Below are 10,014 nucleotides of genomic sequence, written 5' to 3' on the forward strand. Positions count from 1 at the left end.
CGAACCCAGTTCACCAGATTACGAGTTTACCGCTCTTAACCACTGCACCACACAGACTCTATGGCACTAATGTTTGGGAGATTACAGCTGCAATCTCAACATAGTTAGACTACTGAAGATGCCCACGAAATGGGAGTGAGGAACTTGCAATCATAAATCCATTTTTAAAAAATATTCCTACATTATAAGTTTGATGCAAACTTTACTGCGGGGCTTAATTGTTGTTTCACATTAATTTATGACTACCAGAAAATTCACACTGCGCTGAAATGAATTCTTCTCCTCTTTTGCATACATAATTAAGTTCTTACATTTTTTGGCTTATTTTACAAGGCTCTTTCCGCTCCAGATGCAACCCCCTGGATTAGTACTCTGGATTTTATGAGGTTTTCATTTTATGTTCCTGCCTTATCTGCATATTGAAGATAATACTTTGAGCTGTAAGAAGTGCATACAAGCAATTTCGTTTCATTGCAGCAGTCAGTTTTTCATATTACCCAGCAGATCTCCCCTGAAGGATATTTATTATGGGTTTATTTGCACAACATAATTTATTTTACCATGAATATCTGTTATTTTTAAAAAGTTATTCTAAACAAACCAAAGGCTGATGAGATACAGTCAGTATGATACAGTCACCTTGACATTCTTCCCAAAAACCTATACTTGGAAATATAGATATTGACCAAGTTATGGTTGTGTCACTCCCAATTATAGAGTTCAGAAATAAACAGTAAATTGCAAGAATTCGGGCCAGGAGGAAGATGAATTTCAAGTAAGTCTTCAAAAGGTTTTATTTATGTAATGATAAGATGAATTCAAATAGGAATCAATTCCAGTATGATAGTGAGGCAAATAAAGATAAATTCCAGTGAAAAAATCCCAGGACAAGGCCCTGTTTCGACAATTCTTCATCAGCAATGTTTAAATGGTCAGAGTGTGCCAAGTATGTTTCAAGAACTCCCAATTATAGGGCATCACCCTCATGTTAGGTAGTGAGTGATCTATGTTGAATTTCTCTTTAACTGTATTCATTACTTATTTCTTACTCATTTTTCCAAGGCTCAGGGTAGTGTTGACAAGCATCCAACTGAAAAACAGTGGCCCAGACTAGAGACTTCACAATTTAGAATACACACACAATTTCACATATAAAACAATTTCAAGTCTATTATTATTATTATTATTATTATTATTATTATTATTATTTATACCCCACCCATCTGGCTGGGTTTCCCCAGCCACTCTGGGTGGCTTCCAGCAAAATATTAAAATACAATAATTCATCAAATATTAAAAGCTTCCCTAAACAGGGCTGCCTTCAGATGTTTTGTAAAAGTCAGATATTGTAAGTCGAAAAACGCCATTGGAAACGCGATTTCCCATAGGAATGCATTGGAAACGGAGAAATTCGTTAGTCGAAGCAACCCTATCTAAAAATTCGTAAGTCGAAAAATCCCTATCTAAAACGGCCGCCGTTTCCTTTCAGATATCGAGACATTCGTAAGCGCACGCCATTACCCCCATTCGTAAGTCGAAAAATTCGGTTGTCGAGTCGTTCGTAAGTCGAGGTACCACTGTAGTTGTTTATTTCTTTGACATCTGGTTGGAGGGCATTCCACAGGGCGGGCGCTACTACCAAGAATACAGATGTTGAAAGAGGAAGGTCTGAAAAGATGACTGAAATGGTGTGAATCTGATGTTCAATGGGAGGCTATTCCAAAGCATGTTTGTCGCCACACTCAAGGCCCAATTCCTACATCATATAGATTGGACCTCCAGAAAATATGGAAGCTGCAGGAGGCCCCTCTTTTGCAGAGCAGAGTTATCTGTTGTATATCTAAGGAGTTAGATGATATTTTAGACTCCCTGGTCCCAAGTGTTGAATATTAATACCAGGACCTTGAACCCACATCCTACCTGGAAGACATGGCAGGATGTAGGGTCTGGAAAAGCCAGAGTAGGCATGGATTTATTTATTTCCCCTTTCATTTAAATAAAAAAGCCTGACAGGTTAGTATAACCATGTCAATAATATGCAAGCTCGACAGTAAATAACTAATTGCAGTACCATAAATCACCTATGGTGTGTTCAGTAGGAAAACACAGACATACAGACATGGAAAATAACAGATTTTTGGCAGGAAAACAGCGCAGGGAGCTCTTGTGCTATGGTCCTAATCCAGGGCTGGTTTTTGAAGAGAAAAATATGCTGGGAATTCTAATCACAGAACTACCGCATCACATTCATCTGATCTGCAATTCTTACTGTATTCATTGAAATGTGTGGCTCAGTCCTGTGCTTGTTTCTTTGGAGGTGAGTCCCATGGGCCCACATTCAAAAGGGTTTAAGTCCAAGAACCCAGACATAGGGTTGCTGCTTCACCATGGCTGACCAGCTTGATTGCGACTTTTATGTTTGAACATTCAAATGCATATACCCCAGGCATCCCCAAACTTCGGCCCTCCAGATGTTTTGGACTACAATTCCCATCTTCCCCGACCACTGGTCCTGCTAGATAGGGATCGTGGGAGTTGTAGGACAAAACATCTGGAGGGCCGCAGTTTGGGGATGCCTGATATACCCCATGTATACATAAGTATACATAAGTAGTAGTATCAGACACCCAGGCTCCGTTGAGAATTAATATGAGGAAGGGCCCATTCTGCCATTTTGAATAACTAGCGGGATAGCAAATTACATAGTGCCCAACAAGCCACAATTTGAGGCTGCCTGCATAATCCCATAAAAGCAAAGTCAGCCTCCAGATCAGGCATCCCCAAACTCCGGGCCTCCAGATGTTTTGGACTACAGTTCCCATCATCCCTGACCACTGGTCCTGTTAGCTAGGGATCATGGGAGTTGTAGGCCAAAACATCTGGAGGGCCGCAGTTTGGGGATGCCTACTCCAGATCATCTGCACATGCCTTGTTCTACTTCTTTGGTCCCATTAGCATTAGTACCAAAGCACTTACACAATTTTTTTTACTTCACTTTCATTGTGAAGTAAATTTAAACTTGCATGTAAATGCTTGACTGTGAAGAACTTCAACCTGGAGCAAATACATGAGCAAGTCAGCAAATTACCCCCAAAAGTCATAGTAAACAGCAATAATGGTTCCTCTCTGTTTATGTTGTAGCAAAAGTAGACATGCAATGCTGGCATCACACCACTTGTTTCATTGGAATCCCAGCACTTAAGTTTAACACCAAAATTACGCAGTTTTAGTATATAGTATTTATTATAGAGTAACCAACCTGCAAGTTAGGCACTTATGGTCTGCCAGAGGAAAGCATCTTTCATCTTTACACTTTCTCAGCGAACATTTAATTGTAGGATACAATGGAGGTGTTTGACTGACTGACATAAATACACAGTAAACTGTTATAAACAGAATTATCCATTTTTAAAAGATACCAGTCATTGCTTTTAAAAAAATATATGTTCACACAGAGTCTGAGGGTTCAACGAGACATGGCATTAAAAAGAGTTGTAAATCAGTTCTGAGCAGCACCACCAGGGCCGGGGTGTGTGTTTTAATCCTTTCCTTGAGCTGTTTGGTTCTAGACATTTTGCTGACTTAGGAAGAAGTGCAAATAGCATCCCCACCCCAAGTTGCAGAACACTAAAGGCTGGCCAGGTTATTCTGGCTTCAGGGGCAGAAAATCCCACAAGCAAAAAATGCAAGAAAAAATTAACTTGTATACTCCTTGTGTATATTGCATTAGTAGTATTTTTTATTTGTTTGATTAATTAATTAATGTATTCATACACATGTGCCTCAAGGTAGTTTACTTAAAGGGGGAGATGGGCAGCTTTAAAAACCATACACAAACAGGACAGCTAAAGGTAGTTTAAAAGCAATGCAGAGTAAGCATCTAGAGCAGATACCTTCCCCCCCCCAGCTCTAGGTAGAGTCCCGGTGGCACGGGGTGCCAGGGCGCCAGTGCAGAAGCTATGCTGCGCCCTGCGAGGGCGGGGGCGCCGGAGCGATCTCTGCCCCTCAGCGCCAGGGCGCCCGACCTGCTCGAGACTGCCCTGATTACACGCGCACACACTTTAAAGCAGGGGTTCCAGGAACTTCTTTTTAAAAAACATAAAATTCAAAAAGCATTGCAATATTGTGAAACAGTAGAGCCTCAAAACCTCTCTCAATACATAGGCAGGTTGAAATGGAAGCATGGGATCCTTCAACGCATAAAGGGCTTCAGGGAGAACCTGAGGGCGTCAGGATGCTGTTGGAGGCCAGCTCTCCTCAGGTAGAGGTGGTGGAAACTTTGCACCATCTGGAGGGCACAGGTCCCCCACCCTCGCTTTAATAGGAGGCACCAGCATTTGGACTGGCACTCGGAAGTGGTCTGTCAACTGAAGCAGTTCTTTAACAACCAGCAACATCTCAAAGTGACCAGGCACAGATAGCAACCTAACAGCTCTAGTCAGGATCAACTGTATTTTCTGGACAGACTTTGAAGGCAGCCCCATGTACACTACATTACAGAAGTCATGCCTAAATGTTACCAGGACATGACTAACTGCAGTGAGACTCCTTGTCCAGGAAAGGCTGCGGCGGGTGCACAAGTCTAAACTGATGAAAATACTGCTTGCCACAGAGGCCACGTGGACCTTCCACAGCAAGACTGGGTCCAGGAGTGCTCCCCCCAGATTGGGAACTTAATCCTTTTGGGGAGTGCAACTCCAGCCAGAGCTGCTTGAGCAGGGTCTCCCTAAACCAGGCTTCCTCAAACAGGCCCGGCTCTAGGTGTAGTCCTGGTGGTGCAGGGCGCCAGGCCGGCAGGGGGGGGCGCTGCGCTGCAAAGCCTCACGGAAGCCATGCTGCGCGCTGCGAGGGCGGGGGCGCCGGAGCGATCTCCGTGCTTCAGCGCCAGGGCGCCTGACCTGCTTGAGACGGCCCTGTCCTCAAACTTGGCCCTCCAGGTGTTTTGAGACTACGATTCCCATCATCCCTGACCACTGGTCCTGGTATCTAGGGATCATGGGAGTTGTAGGCCAAAAACATCTGGAGGGCCGATTTTGAGGAAGCCTGCCCTAAACAGACAAACTCACAGAACTGGCCTTGTTAGCACTGAGTTCCAGTTTGTAGACCAACGTATCAGCCAGCTCGAATCAGGTTATTCACTAGCAGCTAGACACACCACCTATACTTTTCTTGAAAATAAAGTGTGAAAAAGACAGATTTCCTAAATGGAATGCAAAACACTATACATTGACATGGAACTGGGACTAAATTGTAACGTACAGTATCTGAAGTGCTATCTGCTTTTTTAAAAAAAATAAAAATAACAGGTTAGCAGAGCTAAGAAGGCACTGCCACCTCCCAACATTCGAATTACAACCTTTAATTTACAGCTTTCACCTTGTGAAAGTGGTCACATATATGTGTGAGTGGTCACATATATGATTGCCTTTTAGTGTTCTGGTCAATATCATTATTCAGTTCTATCATTTTAGTTTCACATATTTTCTGTGGAAAAGAAAATTGGCAGCTGCTTTTTTCAGCCACTTGTTGTTGTTTAGTCGTTTACTCATGTCCGACTCTTCGTGACCCCATGGACCAGAGCACGCCAGGCACTCCTGTCTTCCACTGCCTCCTGCAGTTTGGTCAGACTCATGTTCATAGCTTTGAGAACACTGTCCAACCATCTTGTCCTCTGTTGTCCCCTTCTCCTTGTGCCCTCCATCTTTCCCAACATCAGGGTCTTTTCCAGGGAGTCTTCTCTTCTCATGAGGTGGCCAAAGTATTGGAGCCTCAGCTTCACGATCTGCCCTTCCAGTGAGCACTCAGGGCTGATTTCCTTCAGAATGGATAGGTTTGATCTTCTTGCAGTCCATGGGACTCTCAAGAGTCTCCTCCAGCACCATAATTCAAAAGCATCAATTCTTCGGCGATCAGCCTTCTTTATGGTCCAGCTCTCACTTCCATACATCACTACTGGGAAAACCATAGCTTTAACTATACGGACCTTTGTCGGCAAGGTGATGTCTCTGCTTTTTATGATGCTGTCTAGGTTTGTCATTGCTTTTCTCCCAAGAAGCAGGTGTTTTTTAATTTCGTGACTGCTGTCACCATCTGCAGTGATCATGGAACCCAAGAAAGTAAAATCTCTCACTGCCTCCATTTCTTCCCCTTCTATTTGCCAGGAGGTGATGGGACCAGTGGCCATGATCTTGGTTTTTTTGATGTTGAGCTTCAGACCATATTTTGCGCTCTCCTCTTTCACCCTCATCAAAAGGTTCTTTAATTCCTCCTCACTTTCTGCCATCAAGGTTGTGTCATCTGCATATCAGCCACTAGAGGTTGCTAAAAAAACAGCAGCATATAGCTCACCTTTTGTCAATTCCTGGAATAGAAAAGCTACCGTACTTTATGGCCATGGCACTGCCAGTACCTCAGCTGGAGGCAGGAGCTTAATGAGCTCAAAACGGAGCTGTTTCAGCCAAGGCCTCAAGGAGACAGAGAGACTTCTCTAGTTCCTGTCATCTCCTCCTTTGCCTCATCCTGTCCTGACTCATAGCTTGCACCCTCCTCAGACCCTTCTTCCCAAGTAGACCCCTAGCAAAAGAGTCAGCCCAACAGTCTCTGCTCTGGCAACTCCGGCTGTCTTGTCATGTCCACGCCATGTTCAGTCCTGAGGCCTGTGGGAGATAATGGGGGACCAAGGGATTCTGAGGGATTCTTTGGAGGAGCCAAGTGAGACAGACATCCTTTCCCATGGGGGTCTTCAGGCTGGAGACTACTGTGATTCCTCCAGGTCTTCAGCTGAAGTGGGTTTTTCTGTGGGGCCTTGAAGACTTTCCCTCCAAAATAGGTCTCTCTGGTCTATGTCGGATAAGATTCTGACATTTTACCTCAGGATGCTTCCAGAATGTTGCTATTTTGTGGGTGGGATTCAACAACATACCAGCAAATTTAGTTGGGACAACTACAGTGGTTTTAGAGCTCTTGCACAACAAACCTGCTTTTTAAAAAAGCAACAGTCTTTCTGAGGTAATGAAAGTGATAGGAAAGTACACTGGAATGTGTAGGCAATTGCTTCCTGCAACACAACGGCGTAGTGTGGGGGAGTCAAACGGGCCTTGGCCCCGAGTGCAAAATTCTGAGGAGGCCCAACCAGGCACCCCCATGCAGGCCCTGGCTTCTGCGGAGATCCCTGCCCCAGTGCAGGCATCAGGGCTGCCCAGGGACACAGTGAGTGGGTGAGGACGGACCAAGGGAGATGGGCAAGGGGTGACTCCAAAGCAGCACTTTGTGGGAGTTGGGGGGATTCACCCACCAAGGACTGCAGCAGCCAGCTGGGCTTCCCCTCCCTGGGAAGGCAGGTAGGCAGGCAGGCAAGCAGGCAGCGCAGTGTGGTCCTGCTTGGCTCCCGGGGTGTGTGTGTGCACTCCAGTGGTGTCAGTGGCTTGCCTGCCCTGGGCCCTGCCAACCCACGCTATGCCACTGCTGCAACATCATACAACCTCCCTGCAAACAAATCAGGAAAAAAGGTCAATAAAAAACCCATGCCATCTAACTACCCTGCAAACAAAGCCAGATGAATGCTCAATAATCATGTCTTCTGGAAGCAATCTCATTACCAGCTATATGGCAGCCCCAACTGCTACTGTCAAGTTAAGTACTGAACTAGTCAAGATTTTTATAAGGTTTTATACTGGATGAGTTTTTATTATTATTCCTTATTTCTGATCCCAGATAGGAAAACATAGTTTTTAATGTTGGTTGGTAGTCTGGAGAGTCTTGTTCCAAACACTAGAGGTCACTAATAGCAACATTTAAATCTCACCTTTTGATAATCTGCAGTTCTTTACCTGTGGAAGTTGTTTTATTTCAGTGTTGTCTATTTGTACTCCTGTGACATGTTAAAATAGTACAATATGGTTTCAGCTTTAAATTAAATTCTGCTCAGAAGTAAGCCCCATTGAGTTCAATGGAAGTTACTCCCAGGTAAGTGAATACAGGAGGGCAGCCTTAGTGATGCAGCAAGCAAATTATGATGGTGGTTTGCCTCATGATTATAACAAACAAACAAACAAACATTTTTATTTATTTATACCCCACCCTCCCCGGCCAGAACCGGGCTCAAGGCGGCTAACACCAATAAAATTACAATAAAACGTAATAGAAAAAGAAAAAAACTGTTAATTAAAATACGGGTTAAAATACAATTTAAAATGCAGCCTCATTTTAGTAGTAGCCCATGAATCAAAACCATAAGGGGAGGGAAACGTAAGGGTCAGACTGAGTCCAAACCAAAGGCCAGGCGGAACAGCTCCATCTTGCAGGCCCTGTGGAAAGATGTCAAATCCTGCAGGGCCCTGGTCTCTTGTGACAGAGCGTTCCACCAAGTTGGGGCCAATACCGAAAAGGCCCTGGCCCTAGTTGAGACCAATCTAACCACCTTGCGGCTTGGGACCTCCAAAGTGTTGTTATTTGTGGACCTTAAGGTCCTCCGCGGGGCATACCAGGAGAGGTGGTGCCGTAGGTACCTTGCTGAACTTCCAGCAAGCTCTTGAAAAGGGAGCAGTGCAAGATCCAACAGAGTGGTGTGCAAGTTACTCAAGGTTTAGGAAATTATTAAAATTCTTACCTCTTTTGTCAGGGGCTGCAAGGTCCATTATAACCTCACATACACTTTACATCAGGGAACCTGGGGCCCCTTGTAATAAACAGACATTGCTTGTTCACTGATTACAATGGGTCTTCTCTGAGTATGACTAGCGTAGGGTGTTACTCTGCAAATTTAGTTCAATAATAATAATAATAATAATAATAATAATAATAATAATAATAATATATTATTTGTACCCCGCCCATCCGGCTGGGTCTTCCCAGCCACTCTGGGCGGCTTCCAGCAAAGATTAAAATACCTACAATAAAATGTCACAAATTAAAAACTTCCCTAAACAGGGCTGCCTTCAGATGTTTTCTAAATGTCAGGTAGTTGTTTATCTCTTTGACCTCTGATGGGAGGGTGTCGCAGTCACCTAGACTTTGCAGGACCCTCAGACGTTTCACGGTCTATTTTATCCCGCTACCACCAACCAGTAATCATAGCTGCCAACTTTTCCCTTTTCTCGCGAGGAAGCCTATTCAGCATAATGGAATTTCCCTTTAAAAAAGGGTTAACTTGGCAGCTATGCCAGTAATCAGACTGGTAACTCCAGACAAGGTTGAGGTTTGGAATAAAAGATGTTTCTTTATTAAAGGTACATACACATGTGGTTTCAATATAGTAAAGTTCATCAAATACTCTTTTAACAGTTGTTCCTATACTGGCCTATTACCTCTAATTATATTACCGGCCTATTACCTCTAAAATCCACTAATGATTCTTTCAAACACTCTATCCTTTCTGCTAATTAACCACCTATGCCTCCCTTCAGACTCTAAGCCACGATATCTCGCTCAGTCACTCCAACTCAGCTCAAACTCTCAGTTCTCTGCTCAAACAACCATCTGCCCTCCTCCTCAACTCCTCTCAGGGGTGGGCTTTTTATAGGCCTCCTGACTCCGCCCCCCTAGGTTCCAACTGACATCCCTTGTTAACTCCTTCTATACCATGCCTGATTGAGAGTGAGGGCGCCACTACCAAGAAGGCCCTCTGCCTGGTTCCCTGTAACTTTGCTTCTCGCAGTGAGGGAACCACCAGAAGGCCTTCAGTGTTGGACCTCAGTGTCCGGGCAGAACAATGGGGGTGGAGACACTCCTTCAGGTATACTGGGCCGAGGCCGTTTAGGGTTTTAAAGGTCAGCACCAACACTTTGAATTGTGCTTGGAAACGTACTGGGAGCCAATGTAGGTCTTTCAATACTGGTGTTATATGGTCTCGGTGGCCGCTCCCAGTCACCAGTTTAGCTGCCGCATTCTGGATTAGTTGTAGTTTCTGGGTCACCTTCAAAGGTGCGCATTGCAGTAGTCCAAGCGGGAGATAACTACCTTAGAGCATGCACCACTCTGGCGAGACAGTCCGCCGGCAGGTAGGGTCTCAGCCTG

Source organism: Zootoca vivipara, chromosome 10, assembly GCF_965207765.1.
Source record: "Zootoca vivipara chromosome 10, rZooViv2.hap1.1, whole genome shotgun sequence".
Taxonomy (NCBI): Eukaryota; Metazoa; Chordata; class Lepidosauria; order Squamata; family Lacertidae; genus Zootoca; species Zootoca vivipara.